The sequence below is a fragment of the Phoca vitulina genome, unplaced genomic scaffold, assembly GCF_004348235.1.
Source record: "Phoca vitulina isolate PV1807 unplaced genomic scaffold, GSC_HSeal_1.0 scaffold98, whole genome shotgun sequence".
NCBI classification, from domain to species: Eukaryota; Metazoa; Chordata; class Mammalia; order Carnivora; family Phocidae; genus Phoca; species Phoca vitulina.
In genome coordinates, this window is record NW_022589801.1 from 1,199,834 (window position 1) to 1,218,218 (window position 18,385).

The 18,385-nt window shown below is 38.6% G+C and overlaps 1 protein-coding gene across 1 annotated transcript in view; it reads right to left on the reverse strand.

Moving 5' to 3' along the window:
* Positions 1–18,385, reverse strand: part of TMEM131 (transmembrane protein 131) — a 239,251-nt gene that overhangs the window by 86,177 nt on the left and 134,689 nt on the right. The window lies entirely within an intron of this gene.

Here is an 18,385-nt window from a genome sequence, read left to right on the forward strand (position 1 = left end):
AAAATAATAAAAAAGATGTCTTCATATTGATGTCTACAGTCATATAGCTTTGTCAATTACCAGCCTAAAACCCTGTACAGCAGATGGTTTCCTTAGATTCCGTTCATTCAACAATCACTAGGCTGGAATGAAGTGCCTAATTATAGGCTGCTCCCTCATCACATAATCAGGCAGGAGTTGAGCCAAAGCTGAGCTTCTTATATAGATGTACTACTCTACTATTAAGCAGCAACTTGTACTATTCCAAAGAAGAAATAACCCCAGGCCTCAACCCCTTGACCTCCGTCACCCATTCACACAAGGCACTGTACGGGCCCACAACTTAAATCAGGAAAGAAGGCAGGGGTGGCAGTTATGTGCAGAAACTCACTCCCGTTATTATGTGCAGATTGAGGATGTCACTGTAGTTAGTGAAATAAAACTTTATTACAACAAAACAATTACGCTACTCCATGGACTTCAAGGGACTTTGACTGCAGTTCTGTCTGCAATGAAGCTCTACAATGCAGTCATCAACCTCTCTCTTTCTGCCTCTATGGCTCGAACTCTAAAATGCTCCCCAGATCGTAGCTTAGCTTATCAACAACCAAAAGAATGATCTATGAAATCATAACTTTTCTTGAACCTATCACAGAGTTTGTGTAACAAGTAGCCCAAAATTTAAGGAAAGACAAGCACCTCCAAAGAGATGGAATGTATTGGCTCACCCATGGCAGAGAACAGGAAGATGAGGCTACCATATAAGAGGGTAAAATGCATTCAGCTAAAATTTTTATACTCTGCTAAAAGCTGATAGCAGGCTAAAAGGAGAGTATACAACCACTAGAAGCTGCAGACACTACATGGAGGTAACACTTGAACCAAAGTCAGTAACAGGAAGATACTTGCTAAATCTCTAAGTAGCTTGAAATTAACACACTTCTAAATAACCCACTGATGAGAAAAGCAGTCACAGGGAAATTAAAATATTCTGAATCAACTGAAAATTAAAACACAACATATCAAAATTTGTTGGCTGCAGCTAAAGCAACATTTGGAGGGAAATGTACAGTATTACATGCTAATTTTGAGAAGAAATGCTTCAAATCAATAATCTATGTTTCTATCTTGAGAAACTAAAAAAAAGAGTAGATTAAACCCAAAATATACAAAAGGAAGAAAATAACAGACAAAAGCAGAAAGGAATAAAACAGAAAACAGAAAATAGCAAAAAGTCAATAAAACCAAAGATAATGCTTCAAAAAGATCCATAAAACCCTAGACAAAATAACTAAGATTAAAAAGGAAGAAGACAAAAATATAAGAAACTGAAATGTGGACATTAATTTATACCTTTTACACATAAAAGGATGATTAAAGAATATTACAAACAACTATGACCATAAATTTAATAACTACAAGAAATGGACACATTCTTTGAAAAACACAATCTGCCAAAGCTCATTCAAAATGAAACAGATGATCAGGACAGACCTACACCCATTAAAGAAGTTTAATTTGTAGTTTAAGACCTTCCCACAAAGAAAAGCCCAAGCCCAGATGGTTTCATTGGCAGAATGGTAGAATTCTCTACCATCTATTTAAGAAGGAATTAATATCTATCTTACGTACTTTACAACATACAGAAAAGGAAAGAACATTCCCCACCTTGTTTTATTGGTTCAGCATTACCCTGATACCAAGGCCAAAGACTTGATGAGAAAAGAAAACTACAAGTCAATATGCCTCATGAATATAGACATACAATCAACATACAATATTGGCAAATTAAATCCAGTCAATATATAAAAAGTAGTAATACACCATACGACTAAGTGGTTTTTATCTTGACAATGCAACTCTAGTTCAACATGTAAAAGTCAAATCAATGTAATTGATATTATCAACTTACTAAAGAAGAAAAGTCAGATGGTCATTTCAAAAGGTACATAAAACGAGTTGACAAAATTCAATATCCACTCATGATTAGAAATCTCAGTAAACTGGTCAGAAGAGAAATTCCTCAACCTGATAAACAGCATCTAAAAACCCCTAGAACTACCGTATTTCATGGTGAATGACTGAATGTTTTCCTGCTGAAATGTGGAACAAGGCAAGGATGTTCTCTCATGACAGCTGATCAACATTATATTGGAAGTATTGGTCAGCGCAATGAGGCAAGAAAAAGAAACAAGAGGCATACACATTAGAAAGTAAGAACAATCTGTCTTTATTCACAAAAAACATAGCTGTCTACATGAAGAACTCCAAAAATATCTTCAAAAATCCTCCCAGAATAAAAGAGTTTAAACAAATCACAGGTATCAAGGTCAATGTATAATGATCATTTTTGTATTTCCATATACTAGCCACGAACACTAGAATTCTAATTTTAAAAAAAGCATCATTCACAATCACACACACAAAAACGTTGAGGTGTAAATCTATTAATGTGAAAATTCTGTAAGATGAAAACTACAAAATATTGTTAAAAGAAATCAAAAGAAGCCTTTTAAAAAAAAATGGAGACATACTGTGTTCATGGATCAGAAGACTCAATATTGTTAAGATGTTAATTCTTCCCAAACTGATTTATATATCCAATGCAACTGCAATAAAAATTTCAGTACAAGGAGAAAAAGCTGTATGCAACGTGAGATAATATCCTATAGCAAAAAAAGTACACTGCTGATAAGAAAACTGATGAAATTCATGTAAGTTTTTTTTTAAGATTTTATTTATTTGAGAGAGAGGTGAAAGAGCAATGGAGCGAGAGAGAGAGCCTGAAGAATGGGGGGAGGGGCAGAGGGAGTGGGAGAAGCAGGCTCCCTGCTGAGCAAGGAGCCAGATGCGGGGCTCCATCTGAGGACCCTGGGCTCATGACCCGAGTCGAAGGCAGACGCTTCACCACTGAGCCACCCAGGCGCCCCTCATATAAGTTTTTTAGTAATACTGTACCAATGTTAATTTCCTTGTTATGATAATTGTACTGTGATTATATAAGATGTTAGCACTAGGAAAAACTGGGTGAGGGATACAAGGGGACTATCTATACTTACTTTTTTATACATTTAAGAGTACTTCAAAATAACATAATAAAAAAATCTCAGCAAGATTTAAAACAAAAGAAATTGACAAGCTGATCCCAAAATTTAGATGGCAAGAAAAGGGAATAAAAAGAGCAAAACAGGGGCGCCTGGGTAACTCGGTTGGTTAAGCGTCTGCCTTTGGCTCAGGTCATGATCTCCAGGTCCTGGGATTGAGCCCTGTGTTGGGCTCCCTGCTCGGTGGGGAGCCTGCTTCTCCCTCTCCCTCTGCCCACTCACCCCGCCGTTCAAGCTCTCTCTCAAATAAATAAATAAATAAATAAATAAAATCTTTAAAAAAAAAATCTTAAAAAAGCAAAACAATTTTGAAAAAGGAGAAAACTGGAGGACTCACAATATCTAAGAATTATTTAAAAGCTACAGTAGGGGCGCCTGGTGGCTCAGTCGGTTAAGCGGCTGCCTTCGGCTCAGGTCATGATCCTGGGGTCCTGCGATTGAGCCCCACGTCTGGCTCCCTGCTCAGCAGAGAGCCTGCTTCTCCCTCTCCCTCTGCCCGCCACTCTGCCTACTTGTGCTCTCTATCTCTCTGTCAAATAAATAAAATCTTAAAAAAAAAAAAAAGCTACAGTAAACAAGCAAGTGTGGTATTGGTGAAAGCGTAGACACTTTAGAGTCTATCTATTAGACACATATTAGAATATAATGGAGAGTCCAAGAAACAGACCCACACTTACAAGGTCAACGGATTTTTGACAAAAATGCAGAGGGATTTCTTTCTTTTTTTTTTTTTTTAATTTTTTTTATTGTTATGTTAATCCCCATACATTACATCATTAGTTTTAGATATAGTGTTCCATGATTCATTGTTTGTGCATAACACCCAGTGCTCCATGCAGAACGTGCCCTCCTCAATACCCATCACCAGGCTAACCCATCCTCCCAACCCCCTCCCCTCTAGAACCCTCAGTTTGTTTTTCAGAGTCCATCGTCTCTCATGGTTCTTCTCCCCCTCCGATTTCCCCCCCTTCATTCTTCCCCTCCTGCTACATTCTTCTTCTTCTTTTTTTCTTTCTTAACATATATTGCATTATTTGTTTCAGAGGTACAGATCTGAGATTCAACAGTCCTGCACAATTCACAGCGCTTACCAGAACACATACCCTCCCCAGTGTCCATCACCCAGTCACCCCATCCCTCCCACCCCACCCCCCACTCCAGCAACCCTCAGTTTGTTTTCTGAGATTAAGAATTCCTCATATCAGTGAGGTCATATGATACATGTCTTTCTCTGTTTGACTTATTTCGCTCAGCATAATACCCTCCAGTTCCATCCACATCGTTGCAAATGGCAAGATCTTATTCCTTTTGATGGCTGCATAATATTCCATTGTATATATATACCACATCTTCTTTATCCATTCATCTCTTGATGGACATCTTGGCTCTTTCCACAGTTTGGCTATTGTGGACATTGCTGCTATCAACATCGGGGTGCACGTAGCCTTTCGGGTCCCTACTTTTGTATCTTTGGGGTAAATACCCAGGAGTGCAATTGCTGGATCATATGGTAGCTCTATTTTCAACTTTTTGAGGAACCTCCATACTGTTTTCCAGAGTGGCTGCACCAGCTTGCATTCCCACCAACAGTGTAGGAGGGTTCCCCTTTCTCCACATCCCCGCCAACATCTGTCATTTCCTGACTTGTTAATTTTAGCCATTCTAACTGGTGTGAGGTGGTATCTCATTGAGGTTTTGATTTGGATTTCCCTGATGCCGAGCGATATTGAACACTTTTTCATGTGTCTGTTGGCCATTTGGATGTCTTCTTTGGAAAAATGTCTGTTCATGTCTTCTGCCCATTTCTTGATTGGATTCTTTGTTCTTTTGGTGTTGAGTTTGATGAGTTCTTTATAGATTTTGGATACTAGCCCTTTATCTGATATGTCATTTGCAAATATCTTCTCCCATTCTGTCAGTTGTCTTTTGGTTTTGTTGACTGTTTCCTTTGCTTTGCAAAAGCTTTTTATCTTGATGAAGTCCCAATAGTTCATTTTTGCCCTTGCTTCCCTTGCCTTTGGCGATGTTTCTAAAGATTTTTTTTTTTTTTTTTTATTTATTTATTTGAGACAGAGAGAATGAGAGAGAGAGAGAGAGAGAGCACATGAGAGGGGGGAGGGTCAGAGGGAGAAGCAGGCTCCCTGCCGAGCGGGGAGCCCGATGCGGGACTCGATCCCGGGACTCCAGGATCATGACCTGAGCCGAAGGCAGTCGCTTAACCAACTGAGCCACCCAGGCGCCCCTTTGGCGATGTTTCTAGGAAGAAGTTGCTGCGGCTGAGGTCGAAGAGGTTGCTGCCTGTGTTCTCCTTTAGGATTTTGATGGACTCCTGTCTCACATTGAGGTCTTTCAACCATTTGGAGTCTATTTTTGTGTGTGGCGTAAGGAAATGGTCCAGTTTCATTCTTCTGCATGTGGATGTCCAATTTTCCCAACACCATTTGTTGAAGAGACTGTCTTTTTTCCATTGGACATTCTTTCCTGCTTTGTCAAAGATTAGTTGACCATAGAGTTGAGGGTCCATTTCTGGGCTCTCTATTCTGTTCCATTGATCTATGTGTCTGTTTTTGTGCCAGTACCATACTGTCTTGATGATGACAGCTTTGTAGTAGAGCTGGAAGTCTGGAATTGTGATGCCGCCAGCTTTGCTTTTCTTTTTCAACATTCCTCTGGCTATGCGGGGTCTTTTCTGGTTCCATACAAATTTTAGGATTATTTGTTCCATTTCTTTGAAGAAAGTGGATGGTATTTTGATGGGGATTGCATTGAATGTGTAGATTGCTCTAGGTAGGATTGACATCTTCACAATATTTGTTCTTCCAATCCATGAGCATGGAACGTTTTTCCATTTCTTTGTGTCTTCCTCAATTTCTTTCATGAGTATTTTATAGTTTTCTGAGTACAGATCCTTTGCCTCTTTGGTTAGATTTATTCCTAGGTATCTTATGGTTTTGGGTGCAATTGTAAATGGGATCGACTCCTTAATTTCTCTTTCTTCTGACTTGTTGTTGGTGTATAGGAATGCCACTGACTTCTGTGCATTGATTTTATATCCTGCCACTTGACTGAATTCCTGTATGAGTTCTAGCAGTTTTGGGGTGGAGTCTTTGGGATTTTCCACATAAAGTATCATATCATCTGCAAAGAGTGAGAGTTTGACTTCTTCTTTGCCAATTTGGATGCCTTTGATTTCTTTTTGTTGTCTGATTGCTGTGGCTAGGACTTCCAATACTATGTTGAATAGCAGTGGTGATAGTGGACATCCCTGCCGCGTTCCTGACCTTAGGGGGAAAGCTCTCAGTTTTTCCCCATTGAGAATGATATTCGCTGTAGGTTTTTCATAGATGGATTTTATGATATTGAGGTATGTACCCTCTATCCCTATACTCTGAAGAGTTTTGATCAAGAAAGGATGCTGTACTTTGTCAAATGCTTTTTCTGCATCTATTGAGAGGATCATGTGATTCTTGTTTTTTCTTTTGTTAATGTATTGTATCACGTTGATTGATTTGCGGATGTTGAACCAACCTTGCAGCCCAGGGATAAATCCGACTTGGTCGTGGTGAATAATCCTTTTAGTGTACTGTTGGATCCTATTGGCTAGTATTTTGGTGAGAATTTTTGCATCCATGTTCATCAGGGATATTGGTCTGTAATTCTCCTTTTTGATGGGGTCTTTGTCTGGTTTTGGGATCAAGGTAATGCTGGCCTCATAAAATGAGTTTGGAAGTTTTCCTTCCATTTCTATTTTTTGGAACAGTTTCAGAAGAATAGGTATTAATTCTTCTTGAAATGTTTGGTAGAATTCCCCTGGGAAGCCATCTGGCCCTGGGCTTTTGTGTTTTGGGAGATTTTTGATGACTGCTTCTATTTCCTTAGTGGTTATAGGTCTGTTCAGGTGTTCTATTTCTTCCTGGTTCAGTTTTGGTAGTTGATACATCTCTAGGAATGCATCCATTACTTCCAGGTTATCTAATTTGTTGGCATAGAGTTGCTCATAATATGTTCTTATAATTGTTTGTATTTCTTTGGTGTTGGTTGTGATTTCTCCTCTTTCATTCATGATTTTGTTGATTTGGGTCATTTCTCTTTTCTTTTTGATAAGTCTGGCCAGGGGCTTATCAATCTTGTTAATTCTTTCAAAGAACCAGCTCCTAGTTTCGTTGATCTGTTCTACTGTTCTTTTGGTTTCTATTTCATTGATTTCTGCTCTGATCTTTATTATTTCTCTTCTCCTGCTGGGTTTAGGCTTTATTTGCTTTATTTCTCCAGCTCCTTTAGGTGTAGGGTTAGGTTGTGTATTTGAGACCTTTCTTGTTTCTTGAGAAAGGCTTGTATTGCTATATACTTTCCTCTTAGGACTGCCTTTGCTGTATCCCAAAGATTTTGAATAGTTGTGTTTTCATTTTCATTGGTTTCCATGAATTTTTTTAATTCTTCTTTAATTTCCTGGTTGACCCATTCATTCTTCAGTAGGATGCTCTTTAGCCTCCATGTATTTGAGTTCTTTCTGACTTTCCTCTTGTGATTGAGTTCTAGTTTCAAAGCATTGTGGTCTGAAAATAGGCAGGGGATGATCCCAATCTTCTGGTACCGGTTGAGACCTGATTTATGACCTAGGATGTGATCTATTCTGGAGAATGTTCCATGGGCACTAGAGAAGAATGTGTATTCCGTTGCTTTGGGATGGAATGTTCTGAATATGTCTGTGAAGTCCATTTGGTCCAGTGTGTCATTTAAAGTCTTTATTTCCTTGTTGATCATTTGCTTAGACGATCTGTCCATTTCAGTGAGGGGGGTGTTAAAGTCCCCCACTATTATTGTATTGTTGTCGATGTGTTTCTTTGCTTTTGTTATTAATTGCCTTATATAATTGGCTGCTCCCATGTTAGGGGCATAGATATTTACAATTGTTAGATCTTCTTGTTGGATAGACCCTTTAAGTAGGATATAGTGTCCTTCCTCATCTCTTATTACAGTCTTTGGTTTAAAATCTAATTTGTCTGATATAAGGATTGCCACCCCAGCTTTCTTTTGGTGTCCATTAGCATGGTAAATGGTTTTCCACCCCCTCACTTTCAATCTGGGGGTGTCTTTGGGTCTAAAATGAGTCTCTTGCAGACAGCATATCGATGGGTCTTGTTTTTTAATCCAATCTGATAGCCTGTGTCTTTTGATTGGGGCATTTAGCCCATTTACATTCAGGGTAACTATTGAAAGATAGGAATTCAGTGCCATTGTATTGCCTGTAAAGTGACTGTTACTGTATGTTGTTTGTGTTCCTTTCTGGTCTATGTTGCTTTTAGGCTCTCTCTTTGCTTAGAGGACCCCTTTCAATATTTGTTGTAGGGCTGGTTTCGTGTTTGCAAATTCCTTTAGTTTTTGTTTGTCCTGGAAGCTTTTTATCTCTCCTTCAATTTTCAATGACAGCCTAGCTGGATATAGTATTCTTGGCTGCATATTTTTCTCATTTAGTGCTCTGAATATGTCCTGCCAGTCCTTTCTGGCCTGCCAGGTCTCTGTGGATAAGTCTGTTGCCAATCTAATGTTTCTACCATTGTAGGTTACATATCTCTTCTCCCGAGCTGCTTTCAGGATTTTCTCTTTGTATCTGAGACTCGTAAGTTTTACTATTAGATGTCGGGGTGTTGACCTATTTTTATTGATTTTGAGAGGGGTTCTCTGTGCTTCCTGGATTTTGATGCCTGCTTCCTTCCCCAAATTTGGGAAGTTCTCTGCTATAATTTGCTCCATTATACCTTCTGCACCTCTCTCTCTTTCTTCTTCTTCTGGGATCCCAATTATTCTAATGTTGTTTCGTCTTATGGTATCGTTTATCTCTCGAATTCTGCCCTCATGATCCAGTAGTTGTTTATCTCTCTTTTTCTCAGCTTCTTTATTTTCCATCATTTGGTCTTCTATCTCACTGATTCTTTCTTCTGCCTCATTTATCCTAGCAGTTAGCGCCCCCATATTTGATTGCACCTCATTGATAGCCTTTTTGATTTCTACTTGGTTCGATTTTAGTTCTTTTACTTCTCCAGAAAGGGTTTCTCTAATAACTTCCATGTTTTTTTCAAGCCCAGCTAGTATCTTTAAAGTGATGATTCTGAACTCTAGATCTGACATCGTACTAATGTCCGTATTGAGTAGGTCCCTGGCAGTCGGTACTACTTCTTGTTCTTTTTGTTGAGGTGATTTTTTCCGTCTTGTCATTTTGTGCAGAGGAGAATAGATTAATGAGAGAACAAAATGCTAGCAGGGTAACAACGTCCCCAGAAAATATACTCTAAACAAATCAGAAAAGACCTGAAGCAATGGGAAAAGAAAGGGAAAGAGAGAAAAAAGAAAAGGAAAGAAAAAAAGAAAAAAGAAAAAGATAAAGATAAAAACAAACAAAAGCAGAACAAAACAAAACAAAACAAAAACAGAATGTGATCAAATATGATCAGGCTGGATTATAGATCAGCGCCACACACTAGATTTTGGGTGTATTTTGGTCTGTTAAAAGAAAGTCCCTCCCAAAATTTTAAAGAAAGAAAAACTTATATATGTACAAAAATAAGGGTTGATATGATGAAGGGATGGAATATGACTGTAAAGATGGAAAGTATAAAAAATTTTAAAAAAGGATTTGATAAGTTGTTTGAAAAAAGAAAGAAGAGGATTAAAAAAAAAAAAAAGAAAAGAAAGAAAAAAGGGAGAGAATGTGATCAGGCAGGGGAGTAGAAAAAAACCTTACACTAGAGATTTAGAGTATATTTTGATCTGTTAGAAGAAACTATCTCAAGATTTTAAAGAGAGAACAACTTATATATATATGCCAAAAATACGGGTAACTACTATGAAGGGATAGAATATGACTTTAAAAATGAAAAATAAAAATGTTTTTTTTTTTAAAAAAGGGATTGATAAGATGTTGGTTGAAAAAGGGAAAAAGAAAAATTCAAAAAAAAAGAAAAAAGGAAAAAAGAAAAAAAGACAGTTAAAAAAAAATAATTAACTTTGAAAGACTAAAGAATCATGGTAAAAAAGCCATGAATTCTATGTGCAGTATTCCCCTAGCGCTGGAGTTCTGCCGTTCTCATTGATCGGTAAACTTGGTCTTGGCTGGCTGTTCTTGCTGATCTTCTGGGGGAGGGGCCTGTTGCCGTGGTTCCCAAATGTGTTTGCCGGAGGCAAAATTGCCCCGCCCTTGCCGGTCCGGGCTAAGTAATCTGCTCGGGTTTGCTCTCCGGAGCTTTTGTTCCCTGCAAGCTCTCCGTACAGCTTTGGAGGCGGAGAGTGAAAATGGTGGCCTCCCAGTCTCCGCCCCGGCGGAGCCGAGAACTCGGGGTCCCGCTCCTCAGCGAGCCCCCAGAGAAAAGCCGTCAGTCACTCCCGTCTCCCCGGTCTCCGGCTGCACTCCGCGCTCACCCGGCCTGTGACCGCGCCTTTCTATCTGGCACCCGACCCCGGGTGGAGTCTCCAAACCCAGCAGATCCCCGCGGTGCGCTCCCGCACCTCTCCTCCCGGGGGAAGAAGGTGATTCTCCCCGGATCTGCCAAAAATGCAGAGGGATTTCAATGAGAAAGGATAGTCTTTTCAACCAATGGTGTAGGAACAACTGTATATTCATATGCAATACAAAACCAGCTTGAGTCACAGCTCATACCATAAACAAACATTAACTCAAAATGGATCACAGACCTAAATGTAAAATCTAAAACTATTAAACTGCTGGAAGAAAAATTGGAGAAAAATTTTGTGACCTTGGTTTGGGCAAAGAGTTCTTAGCTACAAGTCCAAAAAGTATGACCCATAAAAAAAACCTTGATAAAATGGACTTCATGGAAATTAAAAACTTGTCCTTGGAAACATTCTGTAAAGAGAATGAAAAGACATGCTGCAGACAGGGAGAAAAAATGTGCAAATCACATATGTGATAAGAACTAATATCGAGAATATATAAAGAACTCTAAAGAACTCAGTTAAGAAAACAAACAACCCAATTAAAAAACAGGTGAAAGAATTGAGCAGACATTTCACTGAAGAAAATATATGGATGGCAAATAAGCAACTGAAAAGATGTTCACCATCGTTAGTCAGTGATGAATATAAATTAAAATAAAAATGAACACTATAACTATTTGAGTGACTAACATTAAAAACAAGCAAACAAAACCCATCCTCACAATACTGAGTACTAACAAAGATGCTGAACAACTGGAGCATACATTCATTCCTGGTGGGAATGCAAAAGGCACAGTCACTATGAGAAACCATTAAGTATATCCTTAGCGTAAGACCAAGCAATTCCACTCCTAAGTATTTATATAAGGGAAATGAGGAAAAGAAAATTTATGTCCACACAAAAATCTATATGTGAACATTTATAGTGGTTTTATTTATAATAACTCCAAACTGGGAGGAATGTAAATGTCTTTAACTGGTGAATAGATAAACAGACTGTAATACTGTCATCCAATGAAGTATGACTGAGCAATAAAGTCGTACAAAGAACAGATACATCCAACTACATGGATAACATGAAATGCATTATGCTAAATGAAAGAAGTCAGACTCAAAAAGCTATTACTGCATGGTTCCATTTATATAACCTCTGGAACAGGGTACACTCAGAGGCTTGAGTTGACTGAGTTATCAATTACATGACTATGAATTTGTCAAAACTCAGAACTATACATTAAAATGGGTGAATTTTACTGAAAGTATACCATAATAAAAATATATGCATATATGTATATATTTGCACATTCACTCAAGACTGTATTTTAGCCTGGACCTTTTTTTATAAGGGTCTCAGGTTTTATAAGGGTCTTCAGTTTCCTGGAGCAAGGACAAGTAATTGAATGTTTAGGTTTAACTATTGGTAGGCAAGAGTAAACTCAAATCTACTTTAAGACAACAAAAATCGCTAAACAATATGGATATTTTCACTGAGCACATGCAGTCTGTCCACACTTCCCACTGTTGTGAATTTAACTGTAAGGGGTCATATTGCTGGCCACCTACTTACCACCTTCATTACTTCTCTGACAGTTAAAGGACTCATTGCTGACACCTAGGGGTACAGAGAGGAGCCTTAAGACTATCTGAGAAAAGAATGTCATTTTCCCCATCTAAGATGCCTGTGCTCGTAATACAGACACTTAATTTTATAACACACCAAGGAAAAAAAGGGAAAAAAAACACACTAAAAAATGCAGAGCTAATCAGAAACTTCCATATTTTAAAGCAAGGAGTGAGGATAACAAAAACCTCACAGGAAGGGGCAGTGAAGAAATTTGTATGACTCATTCTGGGCACTGCATCGAGGGAGGAAAATTAATTTACTCTTAGAATTTCAAGTATAACTCAGGACTCATGCAGGTTTATAATCTGATTACATATTGGTGGTCCCTCAGAAACCTCAAACAGTAAATGTAATCTTTAGTTGGTAGTGCTATGATCACTAGTGCTGTCACTCTGGGGAAAATGCAACTTCAATGCAAGCTAACAGTGACAGTACCATGCCCTTCACCATAAGATGTGTTCCAAGTTCAGAGACATAAAAATGTTGAAAACTGTTTTAGAATCAATGAGTACGGTATTCCTGTTTGACAGCAGTTCTAATGTCAATGAAGATATTCATAAGGCCTGAGTTCTCTACAGGGAAATTTATCGAGCCAGAGAAAAACTGGTTTCCTTTAAAATATTTATGAGAACTTAACATATATATTTAAATAATATCTTTCAAAAGTCCATCTAAATTCAAAGAGGAAGGAAAATGATCATGGAACATTTAATTCTTAATATAACCTTCTGCTACTACCAGAACTGGATATCTGGTCTTGAGTTAAGTAGGTGATGCACTGGAGACCTGAGTTTCTAGTTCTGTCACTAAGAAACTGTGATTTTTGGCAAGTCATTTAACCTCTGTAAGTTTCAATTTCTCCTAAATTCAAAATGAGCCAGTTTTATTAGATGATCTCTGAGATCCTAATTATTAAAGAAACCATAAACATGACCAATCTCACTGCTTAATTCCTGTGGAAGATGAGGCTTTGCTTCATGATGTCATTTATATCTGAGGAGGGGCAGGGAAGAGTCTAGAAATGAGAGTGCAAGTTCTCTTTGATAGTTCTCAGTATCTATCAAGACTTGACTCCACTATTATTTTAGTACTTTAAGAAGATGCTGAGATAGAACAAGTATTTCCCTCCTTCTCCTCAGCCTTCCCCTCTTCCCCTCCCTCCTCCCTCCCCCCTCCCTCCTCTAATAACAGGGAAAATCTAATTCCAAGTGACACTTAAGGATGTAACAAAACAGAACAGCAGGCTCAGGAACATAATCTTTCCATAAGAATTCATCAAATTTGCTACAATTTATCCTTTTGTCCCCTTTCCTGTACACTTTCTAAATTAGATGAATTTGGCGGGATAAAAAATTAGAAAACAGTATAAGAAGTAATGAAGAACAAACAAGGTGTGTTAGCTTTAACTTAACATTATCTGCGGCTAAGTATTTCACCTTTGTACCACTGCTTAGTTCCTTGCCGGCTCCCTCGGTAAGCTCATCCAGGTCTACGACTTCACCAATGACTCTTAAACTTCCATTTCGAATCTGGTCTTTTCTCTTATAATCTAAACTCAGACACCAACTGTCACTTGGCACTTGTACCTGGATGTCTAAGAGACATCTCAAATCTAACACGTCGAAAACTGAACTACTGATTATACTCCCAAAATCTGCTCTACCCTCAGCCTTCTTCATCCCAGTTGATGGCAACTCTGTCCTTTAGTAGTTTGGGACAAAAACTATAGAGTCACTCTTGACTCTTCTCTTTCTCTTGGTCTCACATCAGGAAATCCTGTTGGCTATGTCTTCAAAATATATCCCAAATCCAACAGCTTTCTTCACTTCCTCACTCTTGTCAGAGTAACTGTCTTCTTACTATGGGGTACTGCAATAGCTCATGTAACTGGTGTCCCTGATTCTCTCCTTGCTCTCCTGCAGTCTCTTTTTGATAAACAGTGATCCTTATAAAACATAAGCTATCATTTCATTTCTCAGATCAAATCCATGAAGGCTTCCAATTTCAATCAGGATAAAAGCCAAAGTCCGCATCATAGCTTGTAAGGGCCTTCACAGTTTGTCCCCTCCTATCCCCCTTCACTTCTCTCACCCTGGTCCCTCTGGTCTAGCCACACTGTCGTCTTTGCACACAGGCATGCTTTCACATCGGAGCCTTTGTGCTGCCTGGACCGTCTGTCTGGAATGTTCTTCTTCCATATATCCCACTTCCTTCCATTCAGTACTCTCTCTCACCTCCTTCAAGTCTGTTCAAATGTCACCTTCTAAATGAAGCCTGTCCTGACTCTCCTATTTAAAACTGGGGGAGTGATGGCAGCATAAGACTGTCAGCATAAGACGTTTCTCCTTTTTGTCCCCCTTTTTAAGCTACGGATTAGAAATCCATCCACAAACAGAAGTGCTGTTGTGGGAGTTGTGGGATTCAGTACCATATGCCAGGGGACATGGGAGTTGTCTCGACCACCTGTGCATCTGGTAGTAGGTGGGCAGACTTCAGTATGGGCTGCAGAATCAGTGCACTTGCCCCATCCACTCTTGCCATGGTGAGGAACAAACCCAGAGAGTGTTGACCTAGGCAGATGCCCATACAAGACAGACGTAGAAGTCTAGCCTTGCTGGGGACACATTCCACTATGCCACTGAAGCCCCCCCCCCCAAAAAAAAAGTTTGGTCACAGTGGAAACTGTAAGAGGCATTTTCCCAGTGCCATTCCCCTTTCCCCTATTCCACCAAAGCAACAATCCATGGGAATGAATTATCTAGCAGTAGAGACCTTTACAACAAGGGAAAAGTAGAGCAGTGAGTGAGTACCCGACTACCCCAGTTGTGCAGGGCATGGCAGGAGAAACCTGTTCCTTTTCAGCAGCACCCAGAGTACTGAGGCAGGACCCCCAAAACTGGGGAAGGGAAAAGAGCAGGAAAGAGACAGATAAGAATATCAAGGGGCATTAAAGATACACAGTTGCTGGTGACTGTGCTCAGGACTTCAGCAGAAAGTCTGCCCATGAACCTCTGGGAATACTTCGCCCGAGGATACCCCCACTGGGTCTATAGGCACCCCAATGCCCTGAGTGCTAAACCCACATCTCTTCTCACTCTGCAGTTGGCTCCTCGTGCTCACTCCCAAGTGCAGTGGTGAGAGCAAATCCAGTAAATGGACTGTTATCAGGAAAACAGCAGTATGTGTGGGCAAGGGAGAAACCACAAACTTGAGCACCACCTTCTGGAAAATCTAAAACGTGGAGAAAATCCAAATATAATAGCACCAACAAATAGTATACCCCATCTGAAGACAACCAGTAAAGATTTAGGAAGGGGACTGCTACTTAAAACACAAAAGTAGAAATGCAAAACTACAAGAAACATGAAAAATCAAAAAAACATGATCACCAAAAGAACAGTAATTCTCCAACAACCAAAAGCACAGATTTCTGCAATCTAGCTGCTAAAAAGAAAAAAAAGGAACAACTTTGAATCCTTTAAGATTTTATTTATTTATTTGAGAGAGAGAGAGAGAGAGAGAGCACAAGCAGGGGGAGCAGCAGGCAGAGGGAGAAGCAGACTCCCCACCCAGCAGAGAGCCTGGTGTGGGGCTCAATCCCAGAACCCTGGGATCATGACCTGAGCAGGAGGCAGACACTTAACCAACTGAGCCATCCAGGCACCCCTCAAAGTAGTTCTTTTGAACAAACTCAGCGATGTCCAAAAAAACTCAGAAGGACAATTCAATGAAATCAGGAAACAATACACAAACAAAACGAGATATTTAACACAGAGGAAATAATAAAGAAGAACCACACCAAAATTCTGGAGCTTAAGTTTCAATGATTGAAATGAAAAAAATGCAACAGAGAGCATGTATGGCAGAGTAAAGCAAAGAGAAGACAGAATAAGTGATCTAGAAATTTTGAGTTATTCAGTTAGAACAGAACAAAGGAAAAAGAATTAAAAAGAGTGAAGAAAGCCTACTGAATCTATGGGAGTCCATCAAAGAACAAATACAATTGGAGTTCCAGAGAAGAGAGGGAGAAGGGGGCAGAAAGTTTATTTAAAGAAATAATAGTTGAGAACTTCCCAAACTTGGGGAGAGGCCTGGACATCTATGTTCATGAAGCTAATAGATCACCCTATTATCTTAATGCAAAAGACCTTTTCCAACACATGGTATAATAAAACTGTCAAAAATCAAAGACAAAGAGAGAATCCTAAAAGCACCCAGGGAAAAAACAGATTGTAATCTATAAAGGAACTCCATGAGGCTATCAGTGATTTCTCAGCAGAAACCCTAAAGGCCAGGAGAGAGTGGGATGACATACTCGAAGTATTGAAAGAAAAAACTGCTAGCCAAGAATACTCTTATCTAACAAAGTTATCCTTCAGATGCAAAGGAGAAATAATGACTTTCTTGGACTAACAATTCACTGGTGAATTCTGAGGGAGTTTATCAACACTAGACTTGCTTTGTAAGAAATGTTGAAAGCAGTTCTTCTAGCTGAAATGAAAAGATGTTAATAGTGATACAAAAACATATGAAAGTATAGAACACACTGGGTAAAGGTAAATACAAGTCAGACATAGAAAATCCTAATTCTGTAAGAGGATGGTGTGTTAACCACTTAACTGTGCTAGAAAGGCTAAAGAAGAAGAGTATTAAAAATAATTATAGTTACTATAATTTGTTAATGAACACACAATATAAAAAGAGGTCAATAATGACATCAAGCATATAAAAGTGGAAGTTAAAAAGGTGAAGCTTTTATACAACTGAAGCTGCTATCAGCTTAAAATGAACGGCTTTATAAGATGTTTTATGTAAGCTTCATGGTACCAAGAAACAAAACCAGATTCACATAAGTTAAATAAGGGGGAAATAGACTGGGGAAAAAAATCACAAGTCTATAAAGGCAGGCAGAAAAAGAGGGAAAAAGAATCAGTGGAAACTCAGAACAACCAGAAAGCCATTAAGAAGACTACATTGTAGGTCCTTACGTATCAAGAATAACTCTAAATGTAAATGAATCGAATACACTAATCAAAAGGCACACAGGGACTAGATAAAGAAATGAGACTCAACTCTGTACTGCTACAGAAAGCAAACTTCAGCTTTAAGGACACACATTGGTTCAAAGTGAAGGGATGGAAAAAGACATTCAGTGCAAGTGGAAACCAAAAGAGAGGGGGGATGGCTATGCTTGTATCAGATGAAACAGACTTTAAAAGCCAAGAATGGTAACAAGAGAAAAAGAAGGTCATAATATAATAATAAAGGGGTCAATGCATCAAGAGGATATAACAATTGTAAACATTTATGTACCCAACATGAGAGCACCTAAATATATTAACAAATACTGACAGATCAGAAAGGAGAAATCGACAATACAATAATAGCAGGGGACTTCAATACCCCACTTTCACCAATGGATAGATCATTCAGACAGAACATCAGTAAGGAAATGTTGGACTTGAACCATACATTAGATCAAATAGACCTAACAGACATTTATAGATCATTCCATCCTACAGCAGCAAATACATGTTCTTCTCAAGTGCACACAAAACATTCTTCAAGGCAGACCATATGACAGTACACAGAACAAGTTTTAACGGCAAAATTTACGAAGACTGAAATAATACCAAGTATATTTTCAGACCATAACATTTTCAGACCATAATTGTATGAAACTAGAAATCAGCAAAACAGAAGCTGGAAAATCTACAAATGTGTGGAAATTAAACAAATAACCCTGAACAACCAAGGGGTCAAAAAAGAAATCAAAAGGGAAACAAAAAAAGATATTGAAACAAATGAAAATGGCGACACAACATACCAAAACTTATGCTATGCTGCAAAAGCAGTTCTAAGAGGGACTTTATAGTTATAAATGCATATGTTAAGAAAATAGAAACATCTCAAATAAACAACCTAACTTTACACCTCAAGGAACTAGAAATAGAAGAAAAAACCCAAGTCCAAAATTAGCAGAAGGGAAGAAGTAAAAATCAGAGCAGAAAGAAATAAAATAGAGACCAGAAAAACAAAAAGGAAAAAAACAGTGAAACTAAGAGCTGGTTTCAAAAAGATAAAACAAATCGGTAAACCTTTAGCTATACAAACCATGAAAGAAGACAATATTCAAAGTCAGAAATGAAAGAGGAGACATTGCAAATGATACTACAGAAATACACAGATCATAAGAGACTAGTATGAACAATTATATGCCAACACA